The sequence below is a fragment of the Dermacentor albipictus genome, chromosome 9 (assembly GCF_038994185.2).
Source record: "Dermacentor albipictus isolate Rhodes 1998 colony chromosome 9, USDA_Dalb.pri_finalv2, whole genome shotgun sequence".
NCBI classification, from domain to species: Eukaryota; Metazoa; Arthropoda; class Arachnida; order Ixodida; family Ixodidae; genus Dermacentor; species Dermacentor albipictus.
The window spans coordinates 92,508,938-92,530,703 of NC_091829.1; the positions used below are offsets into that span (position 1 = coordinate 92,508,938).

Genomic DNA, 21,766 nt, shown 5'->3' on the forward strand with positions numbered 1-21,766 from the left:
AAAGTGTGTATATATGTGCATTTGTATATGAAACTGCGAACTTCACAAGCTTTTTCATATTACGCCACTGTCAAGCTCTAGCTAGCAGTAGTGTCAAAAGAGTAAGTCAATCGAAACTACTGAAAAATAAAGCATTTCACATGTGCCATTGTCATCATTTATTGTCACGCAAAAGTATCTCTTTCAATATTCGCCAGAGTTTAGGCAAAAAAAAAAACACTTGTGGAGACATCAATTCCTGCACCATATTCTAGTCCTGGTATATATAGTGTTACGGGGCTAAAAACAGTCAGACGTGTATTCACAGAATATTTACAATAATAATAGCAGCTGACAACCTGGTAGGCCGCGCGCGAAGCCCAGAACATCGTCTTCTTCCGACGATGATCAAAACATCTTCGTCAGCGTGTGACATGCACCCGGCGGCTGAAGCACCGGCTCGGCGTGGGTTAGGAGGTGGTTGAGTGATACAACTTAAGACGTGGACCATGTCTGAGCGGTGCTGAGCCACGGTTGGCTCGAGAGGGGCAATTTCGTTCGTAACGTCAGTTACTTGACGCAGGCCAAGGTAAGTGCTGGAGTAGAGTGAAACTAACTTCTAAGAGAGGCCAACGCGTCACGATGGCGACCAAAGGAGGACCAGCGCGACCGGTGTCGAGTAGACATCACGATGGCGGGCGTCATATAAGTGCCGCTGATTGTTCTGCTTCACAGGCGTACTGGGATACTCATATAAGTGCCGCGAAGATGGCTTCCCGGGCGTACTCGGATGTGGAATTCAGACTAGCGGGCAGCAAGGTCTCGAGAGGTAACGTAGGATCTCGGCCACACAAGAGGAAGAATGGAGAGAAGCCTGTGGTATCGTGGCGAGACGTATTCTAGGCGAAAGTAACGAACGGCAGCGCAACGTCCCATCGTGATGGTCATCGGAGACATACATGGACAGCATGTCAGTAAGGGTGCGGTTAAGGGGCTCGGTTAGACCGTTCGTTTATGGATGGTAAGCAGTAGCAAGTTTGTGTTTAGTCGCCCACGAATGTAGAATTTAATCGACAACTTTAGAAAGAAAGTAGCGGCCTCGGTCGGTGAGGAGCTGTCGAGGGGCGACGTGTTGAAGGATGACGTTTTCTAGGGGGAAGTCGGTGACATCGGTTGCACAGCTTGTCGGAAGAGCCCGTGTGATTGCTTATCGGGTGGCGTAGTCTGTTGCTGCAGCAATCCACTTGTTTACTGGAACAGACGTAGGAAAAGGGCCTAAAACATCAACCCCTACACGGAAGAATGGTTCAAATGGTATGTCAAGTAGTTGAAGGCGAGTAGCAGGGAGTGTGGTCGGCTTTTCGCGTCGTTGACAAAGATCGCACGCAGCGACGTAACGGCAGACGTCAGGGTATAGACCAGGCCAAAAGAAGCGCCGACGAATGCGGTCATAAATCCGTGACACGCCAAGTTGTCCTGCAGTCGGTACATCATGAAGCTGGGCGAGAACAGCCTGACGCAGATGCTCAGGCACAACGAAGAGTCGGGCAGGGCCGTCCGGACGCATGTTAGAGCGGTACAATATACCATCTTGAAGTTGAAACATGCGAAGGGAAGGATCGGGCGTCGTTGAAGTGAGCCGTTGAATAAGGTGTTGCAAGGAGGCGTCCCGACGTTGTTCGGCTCCAATGTCAAGAAAAGCAGCCAGGCAGAGAACGGTGACAGGTATGCCGGCCACAGAAACTTCAGGAGGGTCGAAAGGATGGCGCGACAAGCAGTCCGCATCTTGATGTAACCGGCCGGTCTTGTATACAACTGAATAGTTGTAGTCTTGGAAGCGTAGAGCCCAGCAGCCAAGGCGCCCTGAAGGATCTTTGATGGACGAAAGCCAACACAGAGCGTGGTGATCAGTGATGACTGTGAATTGGCGGCCTTACGAATAGGAGCGGAATTTACCCACTGGCCAAGCGAGAGCCAGACGCTCGCGTTCGGTGATATAATAATTGATCTCCGCAGAGGAAAGAAGGCGCCTGGCGTAGGCAAGAACACGTTCTCGCCCTTGTTGTTTCTGTGCCAAGATAGCTCCAATACCGTGGCCACTGGCATTGGTAGGGGCTTCTGTTGGAGCTGACGAATGAACGTGAGCGGGAATGGGGGGGACGTAAGCAGCCCAATCAGCTCAGTGAAAGCATCAGCTTGCTCAGGGCCCCAAATGAATGCAGCGTCTTTCTTGGGGAGCTGCTTGAGAGGACGCGTAACGTTCGCAAAATTTCGGACAAACTGACGGAAGTAGGAGCAGCGGGCCAAGAAGCTTGACACATGTTGGCACGGGAAAGTCTTTGCGTGCTCGTATTTTATCGTGATCAGGGCGTACACCAGAAGAATCAACGAGATTCCCGAGCTCCGAAATTTCACGACGACCGAAGTGGCACTTGCACGAGTTTAGTTGTAGCCCCGCCTGGCGGAAAACAGATAGGATCGTCGACAGGCTTTCGAGGTGTGTCGCAAAAGTCGGAGAAAAAACGATCACGTCGTCCAGGTAACACAGGCAGATGGACCATTTTAACCATGTGGGAGGGCGTCCATCATTATTTCAAATGTGGCCGGGGCATTACATAAACCGAAATGTATCACTTTGAACTCATACAGGCCATCGGGAGTAATAAAAGCTGTCTTCTCGCGGTCCATGTCATCGGCGGCATTTTGCCAGTAGCCGACGCGAAGGTCGATGGAAGAAAAATATTGTGATCCATGAAGGTAATCCAGGGCATCGTCAATGCGTGGTAGCGGATAGACGTCTTTGTTTGTTACCTTGATGAGGTGTCGATAATCGACGCAAAATCACCAACTGTTGTTATTCTTTTTAACTAGTGCAACAGGAGATGCCCATGGGCTGCAAGAAGGTTCGATGTGGTCTCGAGAAAACATCTTGTCAACTTCGTGTTGGACGATATGTCGCTCAGTTGGCGAGACGCGGTAGGGTCGCCGATGGGTCGGGCTCGCATCACCAGTGTTTATTCGATGTTTTACGACCGATATTTGTCCTAGAGGGCGTTCTCCAAGGTCATATATGTCCCAGTAGGAGGCAAGGAGGCAACATAGTTCTTGAGCGCGCTGGGGAGAAATGTCGGGAGCAATAATTTTTGTTAGGTCATTCAAGTCTGAAGGGACAGGGGGTTAAGCAAGAGTTGAACACGAGGAGCTGTCCCTTTTAAAGCAGAAATGTGGTACTCTCTGGTTGGCATTATTTCCGCCATGGTTATTCCGCGCGGGAGTGCTTGTGTACAGAGTCCAAAGTTCACAAGCGGAAAGCAGGACGTGTTGTCCGATATGGTAACGACGGTGTGAGGAAAAGCGACGTTATGCGAGAGCAGGACATCCGGATTAGGAGATACGATGTAGTTACCGTCTAGTACAGGTGGAACGGGGGAGACACCTATGTAGGTAAGGGCACGGTGAGGGAGGCGAATATGCTCTGTGGAACATAGCGGTATTGGAGCACTATCGGGAGGGTCAATAGCAGCAGGTAGAGCGAGTTGCACAACACCAGCAGAAATGTCTATCAAAGCGGTATGTGTAGGCAGAAAGTCAAGGCCCAGGATGCGGTCGTGAGGGCTGGGCTCTAGCACATAAACTAACACAGAAATGTGATCTCTGGCAACCGTCACGCGAGCCGGACACTTGCCAATAACGGCTGGTGTTCCACCGTCACCGACTTGGACCACAGGCGAAGGGGCAGGGGTGAGGACTTTCTTGAGACAATTCCGAAGCTGAGCATTCATCACAGATACATGCGCGCCAGTGTCAATCAGAGCAGTAAGAGGTACACCATCCACATTAACGTTAATGAGTTTCCGATGTGTGGGAAAGGTCCAAAGAGGATTTTTGCGTCGGATCGGTTTTCCAGCATCACCTCCAGGTGCTGCAGCCGTTAGTTTTCCTGAAGGGTGCGCCAGAAGGAGCTAGGGGACGGTGATCGGCGAGATGGGGGTGATGGGGAGAAGCGGCGACGTGGCAAAGGAGAGCGGCTGAAGCGGGTAGGAAGAGAAGTGTCGCCAGAATTTTCTGGCTGCGTTTTCGGGGCGAAACTAGGGGCATGGGGGCCGTGGGATGGGTAGTAGGACCAGGGGGTCGAATTCCACGAAGACTGGCAGTGACGTAAATATGGCCGATATGGCCACAAGTGAAGCATATAGGCGTGTCGTGTCGAGTGCGCCATTCGGCCAGGTTGCGATACCACGTTGGCGCATTCAGGTTGCGGATGCGTAAGACAGTGCTAGATGGAGTGTGGTCAGGCCGATAAAATGAGCAGACGTTGGTCAAGCCAACATTGGCGAATTCTTGGCGCACGACGGACTGTATCAATGAGACGGTCGCCGGACGATAGTCGGGGCCATGGGTTGGGGTCGTGACAGGAGATGCGTCTTCTATTTCACGTCGGATGAGATGGAGGATGTCATCAGAGCGATTGGGTGCGGGCGGACTGCGGAGGTCTTCGCAGCTGGACATAGCAGCCGTGTTGGGAAAGTGGGGAAATGGCTGGGCAATGCAGCGATTCTTGGCTTCTTTAAACCGCCAGCATTCGGTAATGATGGCATTTACAGTGGAAAAATTCTTGAAGACAAGGAGATGGAAGGAATCATCTGCGATGCCTTCAATGACGTGTGCAACCTTATCAGGTTCAGACATCTTCGGATCTACTATACGGCCCAGAGCAAGCATGTCCTGGATGCACGTGAGATAGGATTCAGTGCACGTCTGGACACGCGAAGCGGGGCCTTTTAGGGCGGCGCGCTGACGTTTCACAGGCTTGCCAAAGAAATCTTTGAGTTTCTGTTTACAGATGTTCCAGCTGGTAAGTTCCCCCTCTTGGGTACTCTCTTGGGTCTGAAACCAGACGCGTGCCGTGCGCACGAGGTAAAATATCAAATTAGCGAGCATGATGGTCTGGTTGCAGTGGTTGCTGGCGCTCACTCGCTCATATAGTTGAAGCCAGTCTTCATCATCAGTGTCGTCAGTGCCAGAAAAGGTTCCTGGGTCGCGGGGTTGTGCTAGAGTCACGGTGGGCGTGGGTGCCGACGGGGCCGAACCATCCTCGCATTGAGATGACATTTTAGATGCAGCCAAGGAGCGCCCGCTGCGTAAATCTGTTTTTATAATGTATCCCGCAGCCTCCACCAAAAATATAACTGGGATAAAAAACAGTCCGACGTGTATTTACAGAATAATTACAGTAACTTTAGCAGCTGCCAAGATGGTAGGCAGCGCGCGAAACCCAAAACATCGTGTTCTTCTGATGATGATTAAAACAACTTCTTCTTCAGCGTGTCACAATATATATAGAACTCAGGCATCCAAAACCACGAGCATGACAGCTCATGTAGGAATCATACAGGTATGCAATAAGCACAGTAACAGTGAAGTCTATTGCAGAACTTGTTCACCCGAAACTTCTTCCGAGAATAAGAGAAAATCTAAATTGCACATGAACAAGCTTCACAGCCTAGTTATTACCAAAACTATGCTGAGCAACACAATTATACACTAATTACTTATAAAGTATAATAAACAATATATGCAACATAGCAATTTCCTAAACCATTGTTTTCTAGTACTTGAGTAAAAAGTGGCAAATCAATTCAGGAGAAATCTATGCTTGCTGAAAAATTATAACAGTTATGTGTAGAGTAGAGAAATTTACTAAACACTGATCTCAGAACAGCAAATTTTCTTCTGCATTAATCCTTGCACTTCGTGCCAAAGTTCGAATAACAATATCAGGATTCAAGTGGATAATTCACTCTCCAAACTTGGAATCCTGGAATTATGGGCTTTACGTGCCAAACCCATGATTACATTGTGAGGTGCGCAATAGTGGGCGACTCCGCATTAATTTTGACCACCAGAACACCTTTAACGCGCCCCCAATGCATGAGGTGCACGCATTTCTGCATTTCGCCCCCATGGGATTGCAGCTGCCATGGCCGGGATGCAAAACATTGTTCACCTCTTTGATGCAATTTTACTATGCATGGTTCTCTTATACGATCCTTGTATGAATGTCGTTTAAAAGACATCCTCAGCAGCATTTTCTTTTCTGCTTCTGGCACACTGCACACATCACACAGCCAGGTGGCAGGCCCGATTAGGTTTCTATTGAGCCATAAATCCACAACCCTGCCAAGTGACACTGGTTTTATGTAGCCATTGCGAGAGAGACACGGGCAGGCCGTAGTCACAAGGTCGCCTGCACTGCCATGCGCTTTTACGTTTTGCTCCGTGTTCTTAGTGGTCCTCCAATTGAATTTTACTTGCCCACCTACTGCTGCAAGCAACTATGCAAGCAGTGCACTTCCGTCATAAGACAAGCCAAGCACGGAGGCAGGCAGCCCATGTGATCGTCAGCGTGTTCAAACAGAACCAGCTTGGATCAAGATGAAACTACAGCCGGGCATACGATACCTGTTGACAGTACAGTAAATTCATGATAACTGAAACTAATATTTCGTACTCTCAGTTAATTCAAACAAATCTATGATTTGGTCGGCCCACTATATTGTCATTCTATTTAAAAACTAATTAATTCAAACTGCATGATTTGGTCAAATTTGTTCATTCATACTTCCTGCTTTTCCATACAAGAAGTATGAGCTGCTTTCATCATTTCTAGCTGAACATTTGCGTTCATATGAAAGTGAAGCCAACTACCTGTAAACGCTTCTTAATGTGGTAAAAACCACAAGTAGAAAAGCTGTCCTTTTTGGAATAAACAAATTCTTGTTTTGAAGTCACTTGCTGCAAGAGAGCAGTCCCAAATTTGCAATTTATTTTCAGTATATTATCAAATGGATATTTTATTACAGTATAAGCTGATGTGTTGGCCAAGGACATATTGACACCTGCATCTGACAATTGAGACAAAATCTTGAGGCCCCCTCAAGTTTGAAATATCGGAAGTTTACTATATTTTAAACAGCTTTAAGCAAAGAACACAGCACCGTCCCAACCAGGCCTCCTTTTTCTCGGAAACCGAGGTGCCTTGAAGACATTGAAGAGATAGTCCCACAAGTGGCGGGCTGCATGCCTGCAGCCTCGCCGCCACCTCCGGTTCGACCCCCTTCTCTGACTGCACGCATCTACCCTGCCCCTCGAGCCCCGCGTCTTACGATCATGGCGGTGTACAGTAGCCTGTGTCCTACAGAGAGTAAAATTGCGTTTCAAAGAGAAAGGCTCTGTGTCTGGTTGCTCCCCCTAGTTCGCGAGACACCCTTTTTGAATGGGAGCCGCTTGGGACGAGTGTACGCCGGAGCCTTACTTCGCATCGCGTGTTTCTGGTACACAGTGGCACATTCGCGGGTGACTGTCGACCACAGTTAGTTTTTTTTTAACAAAGTGTGCGGCTAGCTTGCCGAGTCTCCGGTCGACAACTTCTACACAGTTGTCACTCTGTTGATCCAGAGATGGACGGCCAAATCAAAATTCGTCAAGTGTCTCAGCACGCTTGCTTGCCCAAGAGAAATCGCCAAGGACTTGCCGAACGACATATCAGTGGCGTACTGGTTTAAATATCCTATTTCTGTGCTCGAGGCCTCGGACCAAATTGGGCAGGCGGACACTTTCTTATGTATTTATTACTATTTGTAGTTATGCAGTAAATATATAAAATGAAAAGTGACGATAATGTGCAAAGCGAAAAAGATAATGTTGATAGAAATCCACACAAGCAATCATTCCCACGCAAGCTAAAGCGCCTTGCTAGCATCTCACATGTGCACTAACACTATACTTCTGCCAATTATAGTCTATAGCCACAACAGCCGCTATGCACCAGAACTGACATGCTGATCCAGCGTGTTCATACCACCTCAGCAAGATACCATGCTAGAGTTCCAACTTTCATGACTTCTTCAACAAAGTGTGTCATGAAGAGGTGCATTGGTGGGTGAGTCCATGCGAACCATATCCCTGAGATGAGCACATTTTGCCACCGCATAAAAGCAGGAGGCTCATTAATCATTACTTGAACTGGCCAAATTGTGCTCTTGCTGGAATCAAACGCAGGTGCCCCATCGCTGTTGAAGGTCAATGTGATGTCACTTCATGCTGTTTGCCTGCTTTCATACAGTACAGTAGAAACTTCCATCTGTGATGCCAGGAAAAGCGCTTGGCAATAGAGGCCCTGATGATAGCTTCTGTAATTTGGTGTGGAGAAGTCTGCCAACTTGTTTTAAGAGTTCAAGTAACTGCTGTTTCAAGTTAAACATCAAAAAGAAACTCCCAAAACTCATTAACTCTTGAAGCGTCTTTTCTGCACCACATTAACCACAGGTGATACTGGGCTTGTTTTCTTAGTGAGGCCAAAAATATTCATTCGGCTTGCTATTGAATGGCGTTTTATTTGTTTTCACATTGAAAAAGCGGAGACAGAACTAAAAGCTGGGGAACAGCTTGACGAAGGCCCCGTCCCCTTATACATTTGACAGCAGAACATTGCAGAAACCTCACAAAAGATGCAACACTTGCAACAAATTAATATTGCAAAGAAATGCACTTTCAACAAAAAGAAAAATCTAGTATAAAATTACGCAAAATATATACATACATATATACACATGCAATTTCGCATTTATGCATATATACTCACATGCAGATACATACCATATGCACTAGCGATGCACACAGATCCATATACACATATGAACAGGTGTGCTAACACGCACTCATGACTGTAATATGTGAATAAAAATATGAGATTCTAGTCTATTTGGTATAATTGACAAAATAGCCTTATATATTTATTGAAGTTATATAAAGAATCAGTCTTCTTGAGCGAGTTGATTAAGTAGAATGGGCACTGTAAGTGTCAGTGATTGTTCATCGTAATTGGTCCGAGGTGTCCATACGCGCCATACCTCTTTATGCCTAGTATCACGGATAGTACGGTTAGCTTTTAAATCCGCCAGAGAAAACACAATATATTTATTAGACTTCAACTGTGACCTGAAGCTCAAAATTAAACTACAGTTGTATAAAGAGAATACAGGATATATTTCGAACTTTGAGACCAGATATGTCGTAGAAAACGAGCGAAGGACATTGGCAATGTATCGCACTGCATTTTTCTGGACCAACTGCAATTTCGTAAGGTTTATTTTGCTAGTAGTGCCCCAAGAGAGGTTACAATATGGCCGAGCTGACAATACAAAGTATTATAAAGTAAAACTTTTATTTTAACAGGAAGAAAGGATTTTAATTGATCTATTATACCTACAACAGAGGATAGCTTGTTACTTGCATGTTCTTCTTGATAATTCCAACTTAAGTCTTTAGCAAATGTTACTCCTAACACAGGGATCATGTTAACAATCTCTAATTGACCCGTATCTATTTTCATGTTTATTGTACTTCGTAACTTTTTGCTTCTTTGCATATAGAAAACAACTTTCGTCTTTCTGGCATTTATTCGCCAACAGGTTGCATGAGCCCAATCTATTGATTCTCCTAAGGCTCTGTTACCCTGAAATTGAAGTTCAGTTTCTGACGTAGCTGTGATAAACATTGCTGTACCACGAGCATAAGAAATAAATTTTGCCCGTTTTGAACTTTGTGGCATATTGTTTACAAATTTTATGAGCAAAAGTGGTCCAAGGATGTTTTCCTGCGGAACTCCAACTCTTACAGCCCGAAGACTGGACTGCTCTCTTTCCGACTCTGCATATTGTGCTCGATGCGATAAATAAGATACAGAGCTCCAAGGTGATAGCACAGATACCAAAAGCGAGCAGATTAGCAGGTGAAATTATATGACTGACACGATCGAATACGTTGCACTATATATATATATATATATATATATATATATATATATATATATATATATATATATTATTATATATATATATATATATATATATATATATATATATATATATATATATATATATATATTCCCCATAAGTAATATTTTATTGTTGAACGCTTGCAGAATGATTTCGTTATGAATGAAAAGAGCTGTTTCGGCGGAGCGATGCTTCCTATAGCCAAGTTGGAAATGGACTAACAAATTTTTTTGTCAAGATATTATGTGATTTTTCCGTTAATATTTTTTCAATGCCTTTCTAAAATACTCGAAGGGTTGCAATTGGACGATAATTGCCTAGCAAATTCTTGACACCTTTTCAAACACAGGCTGCACTCGAGAAATTTGCATGTCTTTCGGAAATTGGTCAGACGATACAATGAAATTGTAAATGTGAGTAAGAACAGGACAAATGATGTCAAGAAAACGCTTTTTTGTTCCAATTTGAATACCATCTGCGTCCTGTGATTTACTATTTTTGACAGATCTTATAAAAGAAAAATCTCAGCACAATGCCCAGGAGTGTCAGTCAGTCAATAACTTTATTGAGGTCCTGAGGTTTGAGCCGCTGGAGATCGCACGCGGGGAGCTGTAGCCGAAACCGTAGGCGACGCCCAAGTCGGGACAGGAACGTGGTGACGCTCCGCCAGTTTTTGGGCCCTTTGGACGGCCTTGAGTTGGAGTTTGAGGTCCAGGTTTTTGAGGGCTTCTTCCCATTCGGGCTCAGTGGAGAGAGGGCCCTCTGGTAACGCGGTACATTGCCAAAGCATGTGCGAGAGTGAGCAATAGAGTTCTGGGCAGTCTGGGCAACTTGCCGGGATTTCTGAGTTGTAGTGGCTTAGTACGCTTCGTGACGGATACGAGTCCGTTTGCAGCATTCGAAACGCGGCCGCCTGCGCGAGTTCGAGTTTGGCGTGCGGGAGCGCTTATTTAATTCTGTCTTTTCAATAGTGTAACGTGATTTCTTGGTAAGTGAGTAGCGGGTCATTAAACTGAATGTCCAACCCCTCGGAGGCCATGGGACCGTCGCGGCGTGCAAGTTCTCGCGCACGGTCGTGTTCGGTTTATTGAGGTTGGGTCTTTGCGGGTGAATGTCTTTTCCCAATGTGAGCGGTGAACCAGGAGAGGCATTGTTTCCACTCTTTTGAGCTCGCTAGTAGTATATGCGCTACCTCTTTCGATGCGTTGCCACTTTCGTAAGCACGAATTGCACCACGCGAATCCGTGAGGACATGGGTAAATGTAGGGTCTGCCATGGCGATGGCTACGGCTATCTGTTCTGCTTTAGCGCTGGTAGTCGATTTAACCAATGCGGATGATCGTAACGTTCCGTTGCCGTTCACAACTGCAATCGCGAAAGTTGATGTATTGCCGTACTGGGCCGCGTCCACAAATGTGGTGGCTTCACGATCCACGTCGGTGCAGCCGAGAATCGCGCGGGCGCGGGCCCGGCGCCTACCCACGTTGTATAATGGGTGGACGTTTCTGGGAAACGGCGAGACTGTAGTTGCCTCTAATTTCACTCGGTAGGGTAACCGAGTACTCGAGATATGGAGATGAGGAGACATTATCTTCCCTTAGAATTAGTCTACCGGCTTTGGACGCGGATAGGCGGAGTATTTGCGCCATAGTCTGAGCCTCGATCACTTCGTCGATGTTGTTGTGCATGCCTACCTGGTCAACCTTTGCTGTACTTGCTCTTTCCGGAATGCCCAACACCTGTTTGATGCTCTTGAGCATGAGTGTGTTTAGTTTCGTCTTTTCTATTTTCGTCCAATTGTGGGCAGAGGCGACGTAATTAATGTGCCTCATAAGGAACGCGTGGTATACGCGCAGAAGGTTATCTTCGCAGAGACCCTTCCTGCGCCCTGAGACTCTGTGGATGAGCCTGATCATGTTTTCTGTTTTGGCGGTTAAGTGTTTGATCGTGTGTCCATGGTATCTAGTGGATTCGATTAGGAGCCCAAGAATGCATATGTGGTTGACTCGCGGAATCTGCTGTCCGTCTCTTGTGCGTAGTGCGATCGGAAGTTCGTCTAGAGGACTTAGGTAGCAGACTCCTTGGCAAGACTTGCGAAATAGTAAAAGTTCCGATTTCTTGGAGGATAGTTTCATCCCTGTGTTTAGTAGGTACACCTCTGTGGCATCTAGGGCAGACTGTAATGCCTGCTCCGTGTCTGCCAGGGAGCCTCCCGGGCTCCGGATGTTGATGCAATCTGCATATAGAGCACAGTTTACGTTCGGGATGTCTCGTAGACTGTCTGTGAGTCCCTTCATCACTATGTTAAATATTGACACGTGTATTTATATTTATCGGGCGACCAGGTTTCGCCACCTAACAAATCTTATCGCACAGCGCGGGATGCGCTTGCATGTATCCGAAGTTTCTGGAAAGGTATCGATGCTTCTATCCGCTGGCTGTTGTCGCCGAACGTTATGTTATCTGATTTAATCGCCTGACGCGAATGGTGTAGAACTTTGTGGAAGGCACGCGGGTCCGAACGATTAGTCTGGAACATTCGACGACCGCTCTATAAAAGCCGACGCGCTTGACCCGCTGATCAGATTTTCGACGATCGCCGACTGTGTTCGCCGCTTTCGTTGTGCTATAAGTGTAGCCTGTTTTGTGGGCACAGGTTCGCCCAATAAAAGCTAGTTTTGTATTCCACCGTACTGCTTCTTTCTTCGCCGTCACTACCACGTGACAATATTAATGGAGAGATGACTGAGCCTTGCGGTGTTCCGACGGAGCCCAGCGTGTAGCAGTCCGACGTAAGTTGCGAGAATCGCAGTCGGGCTTCTCTGTCTTTTAGGAAGGCGCGCACGTACTCCTGAAATCTCTGGCCGAGGCCGAGGCCTGCGACAGACTCCAATGTGAAGCGGTGCGAGACGGTGTCGAATGCTTTCGTGAGATCGAGGGCGAGGATGCCTCGAGCGTCTGTTGTTTTAACGTCGAAGACCTGTCTCTTTAGGAGTAGCATGACATCTTGCGTGGATAGGTTGGGTCGAAACCCTACCATGTTGTGTGGAAGGAGTTCGTGTTCCTCAATGTAACGTGACACTCGTTCTTGAATGACGTGCTCGGCTACACTACCCAGGCATGAAGTAAGAGAGATGGGGCGTAAGTTCTCAAGGTTAAGTGCTTTGCCGGGTTTTAAGATCAGGACCACCGTGGCCGCGCGCCATTGCGTTGGTACCTCTCCTGTTTCCCACACATGGTTGATGTCTTCAGTGAGTAATGTAATGGCCTGGTCGTCTAAGCTTCGTAGCCTTCGGTTGATTACCCCGTCGTGTCATGAGGCCGACCTGCTGTTTAGGTTGTGTAGCGCCTTTCGGACTTCTGCTTCCGTGAAGGCAGTGTCTAGTTCGGTAGTAGTTTCGAACTTTATGCTCGAGTAATCGTAGGAGTGAGCGTCGCCTAGCGGAAGGTAACGTTTGGCAATTTCTACCAGGAATGACTTTTGCGTTCCCCCTTTCTCTTTATGTGAGTGTAAAAGTCGGTCTAGCGCGTGGCTTTGATTAGCCTTTGTTTGGCTGTCGTATAACCTGCGTATCAGGAGGTTCCACTTACCTCCGGTCCGCATGCGACCGTAGACCGCCAAACATAGTTCTGTGCCATTGGAGTCTTGTGAGCTCCGTACAATATTCTTCGATGTCTCGGTTGAGTATCGCGATGCGTTTGGTCCGGTACTACCGCTTTTGCCAGTTACGTAGTATGTCTCTTCAACAAAATACACCTTGATCAATCTATCCGAAACAAGCACTACTATCAAATTCCGAAGCGCAGCAGCTGCAGTTCCCTTGCGATGCTCACTGGTGTCTTCCAGAGTAGTATATGCTGTTGCATTTGCGAGATGGGGAGGCCGTATTCCACAGTTAAATTTTTATTTGCACAAGGCTGGTCTTACGCGGTGCCCTCTCGGTCACTTCGGAAATAAAACGCAGATACTCAATTATTTCTTTTTGTCTTGTCGTGGATTGTCGTGGAGTTGGAACCACGTTCCAGAAGAAATTTTATCGGCAAGTACACGGAGCAGCAATGGGTCCGTCTGTTACGGTCACAGTAGCTAACCTAACAATGGACGCTATCGAAGCTCAAGCGTTGCCGTGATTTACACCGGCACCCAAAGTCTTCCTCAGATATGCCGACGACTGTTTCAGTATTTTGCAAAGAAAAAACCTTGACCCTTTCACGGTTCACCTAAACAATATACAAGCAGCAATCAAGTTCACCGTTGAAGTGGAATCTGAGGCCAACTGCCGTTCTTGGGCATACTTGTGCAGCGAGAAGGCTCAAACCTTTTATTCAAGGTGTTTAGGAAGCACACTTATACTGGCCGCTACCTAAACTACACATCGGTGCTCCCTGCTTCGCAAAAGAGGTCTGTCGTTGGCTCTCTTCGTCGGGCGAAAAACGTGTGCACAACAGTGGAAGACCACATGGCGGACAATGCACTTGTGCGAAGAGAATTAGTGGCTTCTGGATACCCTGAGTACTTCATTGTCTCATTACGACGCCAGCTGGCTCGCACAGTACCCACCCAGCCTGGACCCCCCAAATGACGGGCTTCGATTCCGTACGTTCCCGGCATACGCGAGACTCTTTCACGCGTCCTGTGGTCATATGACGTGCAGGCTACGCATGTGCCCTCCCGGAATCTTAGACACGAACTCGTGCATGTCAAAGACCCTTTGGAAAAGGATAAGTTCCCAGGCGTGGTGTATGTCATTTCGGGTGCGGACTGTTGGTATGTCTTCGTCTATGTCTATGTCTAAAGCGGCAACTTCAAGACAAGACTTAAGCAGCACATGAATGACGTCCACAAACGACACGTTGAATCGAATGCCTTGGCCGAACACTGCGCAACCACATCACATACGATTAACTGGGCGAAATCTCGCGTGATTGCCAAGGAACGAAATAATTATACGCGTCTTTATCTTGAGTCCCTAATCATCCAAACCATGGCACACACTCTTAATCGCAACGAAGGCAATCTGCCGCCCATGTATGCCAGGTGCCTTAGACAAGCGTTGAGACGCACATAAAAAGGGGCGCCAGCTCTGCCGCTTCTTTAATTGTAAACAAGGCTCCCGTGGGGGAGCCGAAACGTAAATAACTATTTTAAAGGGCCCCTGAAACGGTTCGGACAAATTTTGTAGACGCGTAGGGTACAGCTTAAGTAGAACATTCGCACCACAATTTAAGTGAAGCGTTACGTATTAATGGAGCTACAAGCGATTATAAGTTACCCTCCTCCCCAGCCATGCTTTTCCTTCTCAACTCGTCCGCCGAGCGAGCGGGGCTAAGCTCCGCCTTCACTGGTCCTGCGTCATGATGCGACGTCACATCGTCGACTTCCGGGTGTTTTGGAGCCCGCCCCAGCCCGCGCGAAACCTCTCCGCTAGCTGCTTGGCTGTCAACCCCAAGCGAGAGCTATCGAAGCAGCGTGCGTTGCGAGCATTCTGTCGTAGCGCCGAACGTGTCTGGTATTCCGTTAACCACAGGCAAGCTGGTCATTTCGGCAAATGACTGGAGGCATAAACTCAAGCTGATGACGGAACTTTGGCGTAGACGTACGTGAGCGGCCTGATCGGTCTGCATGGTCCAGACACTTGTTGGCGCAGCGCTTAACCAGTCAAACAAAGCGCTAATATTGCTCTAATGAAGTGTAAAACATTTTAAACATTTATAAAAACAACGTGTTGATGATTACACTCCTGCGAAAAGTACGCACCAGCAGCAAAGAAGGAAAGGCTTCGTTGCTGCTACTGTGTATGGTTGAGCTCTATGCCACCAGGTGGCTGCACCGTGCAGACCATTCACATTTGCCCTTCTGCTCATTTCGGCTCATCCCGTTACGGCACAGTCAAGCGGCCAGATCCTGTCCCCTTGCGCTTACGTTTGCCTTAATGCGGGACTCGCGAAACGCTATTGCGTTAGTAATCTTCCGGTGTAAAGTGACGGCCACAAACGCGCAAATCCTGCGCAGCAGCCAGTTCGCCCGTACGCTGCCTTGCTGAGGGACACGATGTCGCAGCTTGACATATTGCCAGTCGCTACGTTTGCAGCCCACAAGGCAACAAAGTCGAATCACAGTGCTCGCGAAAAGACTGACACCAACTCTGACCGCGGAGCTCTCGTCAAAATGGAGTACGTTGTAACGCAAGCAGACGACACTTGCTGTGTGCCGGAAGTGCTTAAGTGTACTGAAAAATTGTTCTTGTGCATTCTCTTTATGCTACTTTCTTTTTATAAAAACTAATTAACTAACATTCCAACTATTACGAAGATCATTTGTTTACCATAAAGTTGGAAAAATTATCGACCACGCGCCCTGGTCAGCCAATCAGATAGCTCGCCCATGTGACGTAATATGGGTTATTTGCATCATATGGGTAGGGGCGGCTTAAAACTCCGCCGAGCACTGCGCTGCGATCGACAGCGATGTGCATTTTTAAAACCTTATAATAAATTACACGCTTTACGCAGAGCACTTAGATGTGTCAATTAATGATCAGAAGGACCTACTGTAACGATTCAGTACGTTTGTAGAAAATCGCCAAAATCGTTTCAGGGTCCCTTTAAGCCATTTTGGTTGGTGTTGAGACCTCTTCCTTTTAAGTATGCATCATCCCGACCAGACGGACATCCGTCATACTCTCAACTTCACATCTCCAGTTATGCTTTCTATATGGGCTTCAGCTCTGGGCATCAGCTACAGGAGTGTTCGCCTCGCCATACACAATGCCGCTGGCAACACAGAAATACTGGTGCTATAAATAGATAATAATGCTTGTCCTCTCTAGCACATTGTTGACGTAGTTCCAAGTTACGTTTAGGCGAATGGATTATAGGCCTCAATAGGCGAAAATCCGGTGCCATCACGGCGGCGTTACCGATCGACGTTACAAAATATAGCTGACGGCGCAAAGGGGAAAAAAAATACGCAAAAGAATGTTGCGATTGACGTCAAATTTGTGAGCAAGGTTCCTGGGAACAAAGCAAATTATTCGCTTCGAAAATGAAGTTTCCCGCATTTCGGTCTGGTAGGCGCCGAGTCCGGGCCTCCGTGGTGCGAGACGAGAACGCTTCCCGGACGGCGCGGCGGCTCCACGGTTCTGGCAGACTAAATGCGGGCGTAGTGCATGCTTCGTTGTACGCGTCCCATAGCAGCCATCGGATTGCCTAAGGTGTGCCCTAGTGCGTGCAACGGGCACGTGACGGCGCCGCTAATGGCGAAGAGGCAGCGCCACGTCATGAGGGCGTAAACCAGAGCGTGGCCCCCCCGCGCGTCATTTGCTCTTCGTATTTCATAGGTGTTTTATTGCGAAAGCAATACTGCTCCCACTTACGGCACATCGGTGGTCGTGGCGCCTCCTTACACAGCTGCGCGTCACATGACCATCTGACGTCACGCCAGACCGAGAGACGGGGCCCCAGCTCGCGGCATCGATGGTGGAGGCGAAGCCTTGCGCATCGTTGCTGCGGCGCTACCGAGAGGGTGCTCGCTGGTGTGACGTCACGCTAGGAGGATAAATAGGGCTACAGCTCGTCTCCTCACAGTGGTCGGCGCGCTGCCTTGCGCTGTGTCGAATGATGCGTACAAGGCGAGGCTGGAACGATCTGCTGCGGCCAAGCGACGGCGCTTGGCTTATGCAATCTTCCAGGTTTAACCAAGCTGAGCTTTCAGCCAATTTTTTACTACTGCGATGGTCTTTCGACGCCACGTCATGAGTGTCAGTTGCAGTAGGCACACCTTTAGTCAACCAGAACCGTGGAGCACCCGTGGCGTCGGGAAAGCATCCTAGTCTCGCACACCAGAGGGCCGGACTCGATTCTCCCCCTGATCGTATCAGCCGAAGGAACATAAATGTGTGTGGGAAATATCAGGGAATAACATTTCAGCAAAGCGACTATAACGCTTTCGCGTTCCCATGCATAAGCGGTTTTAAGTTTCTCTGGTTCATTCATTGCCGTTCATTCATTTTCAATCGTGCCTGTATTATAAAGATTGTGTTTCAATTCCTGAACACCTATGTTGCCTGGTACTTTTTAATTTGTCCTCGTTTTATTTTTGGCTCGTGGTTGTGGGCCCATTCCTCGCTGTGGGTATGTGCCATACATAGCATAGAAACTGCCAAGAGCGGGGGCCTCCGCGCTTGTTTCCTGAGCTGCTATCAGTTATTGTTGCCTCAAATCATGGCACGTACACACGAGGGGGATCGGCCACACTGTATGGAATGAAACGAACGCCCACCAACAAACCATAAGCGTTAAGGGCGAGCATTAAGGACAAATCATTTGGTAATTAGCCGATAACACCGATTGTATTAGTACCTATTCATCAAAAATATAAAGGAAAATTAAACTCAGAAGCTAAGGAATGCCACACGCTTATCAACATTGCACACACGACAGGTATAAACGGCCTATATCCGCATAGTGCAGAAAGCCTAACTGCTAGATGCTCGTGCGCATTAAAACTGCTGCTTGTGCTGGATCGGCTTGTTCTGTCTGCCTTTCCGTTTTGTTCCTGTACTTACCTGCGCGTTCCCAACTCCGATTCCTTCGTCAAGGATCATCGCCATTGCCATCATCATCATCCTACCTCGCGACGGAACGCGCTTGCGTTGAACGGGACCAGCAGCTCTCCCCGAATGCGGCCGGCGGCGGACCGGCGCACACCTCGACCAGCAGCTGCAGTACTACGCGGCCCGTTGCTGAGCTGTTCGGGTGAGTGACGTTTATGTAATGACATGGCTACGTACAGGCCGCCGCAGTGAAGCTCGGTATCGCTGATGCAGAGCTTGGATGTCCATCTGAGACGCGATGCCCATCGAGCCTGAGTATCCAATTGTTCAAGCTCTTTCTACATTCAGGCCGGAAGCGCGTATTGATCATGGTGAAGCACAAGAAACTCGAAGAATCACTTAAAGTACCGTGGTTTTCTTAGTCAACGTGGAGCTTTAAACTTATGTGCCTATTTTAAGGACGTTACCTTGTTTCACAAGCTGTAACAAATGCTTTAGACACGTTAGAATAACCGAACAAGTTAATTTTTACATCTCGGTACATGGAAATAGCGCAAGTACCGTGGTCTGGAGAATTTACGCGTAACTTCCTTTTATCCTTCTACTATAAACGCGAGCCAAAATTTCAGCGTTGCATTAATGCCGTCTCTTGCGATCAGTTCAGCAATTATTATTTCTATTATGACATCAAGTTTAGGCTGCAGTAAGTCCCTTGAGTGTTTACCGTGCTATGTAGTACTTCGTCTCTCACAGAAAAGGGACTGCTGAGGTAATTCGATACTTACTTTTTTGCTTTGTTCAATTGTCATGCAAAAGCTGAGTACGATTTATTCGATCTTCATTTAATGCTGCTTTCTTTTTTGTTTTATTTGCATTAGAATATCAAACATTTACTTATTCTTTTCTGTGAAAGCGTCCCGTGCTGCGCGCGTGTTTTACTCCGCTATTATTCACTCATTTATTATTACTGCTACCAACGTTTCCTTCTCATTTTTTCTAATTGTTCTCAAGCCCACGCTTTAGCCAAATTCTTGTCAGTATGAACCAATGTTTGGTGGTGGCAACGAACTATACTCCTGGCAAGTCGTTTGCAGAACTGTGAAAGCAGCGAGGCTCGTTAGCAAATAGGAAGGCCATATGCAACTCTATAGATGTGTTCAATCGTGCCGCATTTCTGCCCAGCGGCTGTTGACATTCACGGTATAAGACGCGCACGCGCAACAGTTCTAACATCTAGCGTATGGCTGTAAAGCATCACGTACCAATCAAAAACAGGGCTTTGTAGTCACGTCATTAGTCACACAGTTACACCCGCAACTGCATTCCGCTGCGCAAGGGAATTGCCTGCGTACGCCTCGTAATTTCGGCAGCGTTGGAAATGACTTGTGAAGTGGGGGCTATGCTTTGTACTGGTATATTGCACGCGACCTATGCGCACTCTGACAAGGTAAACAATACGTCTCCGCCCTTGAGACTGTAATGAGTGCTCTTACACTTTTTCAGCACATAGCCTCGGACATCGTTTCAGTCCCTAGAGTCATTCGGCCATTTCATGTGTCTTGTGCGTTAGGTTCCCAGTGGACCAGGAAGAAAGAGCATTAAGCGATGGGCCCGATTTTTATTAATCGTATCATGAGAAACCAAGAAGCAAAGACGCTAAGGACAACATAGGGGATATTACTTGTACTTACTAATTGAATTCAACAAATTACGAATTAATGACAATGGACTGTGACGAAAAAACAACTTGCCACAGCTGGGGAACGATGCCACGTCTTCCCATTACACGTGCGATGGTCTAATCACTTGACTTACCACGGCGCCGTTTACCCATCCACTTTGTTGGGTATTTTTGTGTTACTACTAGAACTGATCTTGGGCGTGTTAGGCAGCGTCACCACTCACAATCCTTGGCGGCGGATGTGGAATATCCTTTCTGCCGCTGGCGTCACGAGTACGTGATCTCTCTGGGTGAAGTGCAACTGCCGATAAACCTGCACATGCTACCTGAAGGCATCTATGTTACCGGATTCGAGACCTCCGTTATGCCAGAAGGAGAAGAAAGGAGGAGAACCGAGGGGCTTGATTTTTATTGATAATATCATCAGAAGCCAACATACAAGAAAGAGCATGTATCTGTGGCTCGTGCGGCAGAAATGATGTTCCACATCCCCCGCCAATGCTTGTGAGTGCTGGCTCTGGTTAGCACCATCAAGGTTAGTTCTAGTAGTAACACATAAATACCCAAGAAAGTGGATGGGGAAACGGCTTAAATGATATCGCGCAACAACAACAACAAAAAAAACGACACGGACTGGTGTGTCGTCTTGTCTCACGTCCGTTTTTTTTTTGTTTTTTTTTTGTCGCGCAATATCATTTAAGCAATGTTACACCATGAATGTACAACCTCGCAAGCAGCCTATATTGCAAACATTTAGTTTCACCGCTCTTTCACCTCATTTTCGGTTTAGCGTGGCTCGCGTGGCGACCATTCTTTAGGAGTGCTTCTTCTTGCGCGGTTCTCCCAATGTGTGTTTTTTTTGCGTGAGGTTTTTGTCTGTGTTTTGCCGTGCTTTTTTTTTCGCGTGCAAGTTGCTCCGCCACTATTTTGCGCACCAGTAGTGAGAGCAATGTTTGGCGTAAAATGAAAACCATCTGGTTGTTCATAATTCATGTTGCGCGTCATGTTGTATTCGCTTGGTCTTGTGTTGTATCTTCTACAGCTTGATCACGAGTTTTCGTCTCTCGTGTTTGCACTGCTCGGTGGGCCTCCTCCGCTTGCAGTGCTTTGTCTGGAACCGTTTAATCTTCAATTGCTTGCTGTTGAGTTAAGAGCAGATGACGGCGTTTACATTTCCCAATCACTGCCTTGTGCATCAAAATAAAGTCTGTAAGACAATGGATGGCTCATACCCCCGTAAACGCGGCGTCCCCATTACGACGACAGAAGATTGAAATTCTACGCTGGAATGACGAGCGGAAATGGAGCAAGCTGTGGAAAATAACGACGACGCTCGAGCCATTGCTGATGATGAGAGTTTTAGCCAACTCGACAACAAGGCACGGGGTCCGCATGAACAGCTTCGTTGTAGAAGACATCATTGCGTCTATAGTACTCAACGTGGCCTGCCATGTACAAAAGTGAAGAACAATGAGAATGCTTTAAACGGTTGCACAATGCGACTGGAAACGGGCACTTACCGTTGAAGTCGATACTGTAGGGTTTTGTTGTTTATTCCATCGTTAACACAGAAACAGGTGCCATCAAAGTATGCTGCAAGAGCAAAGCTCAAGAAACTGATAACAAAAGCTAAGAGCGTCGATATCAAGTTTATGAAAAACTCAGTCTACAAGCCCAGCGAAACTCGGTTCTAGGGGCCCTGAACCACTTCT

General features: G+C 47.4%; 1 protein-coding gene across 1 annotated transcript in view; it reads left to right on the plus strand.

Moving 5' to 3' along the window:
• Positions 1–18,453: 18,453 nt before the first annotated feature.
• The window catches only part of LOC135914612 (phospholipid scramblase 2-like), a 70,846-nt gene continuing 67,533 nt past the window's right edge, over positions 18,454–21,766 (plus strand). The window contains exon 1 of the mRNA XM_065447535.2: positions 18,454–18,575. The gene's annotated coding sequence lies outside the window, so the exon portion shown is untranslated. The remainder of the gene's footprint in view (positions 18,576–21,766) is intronic.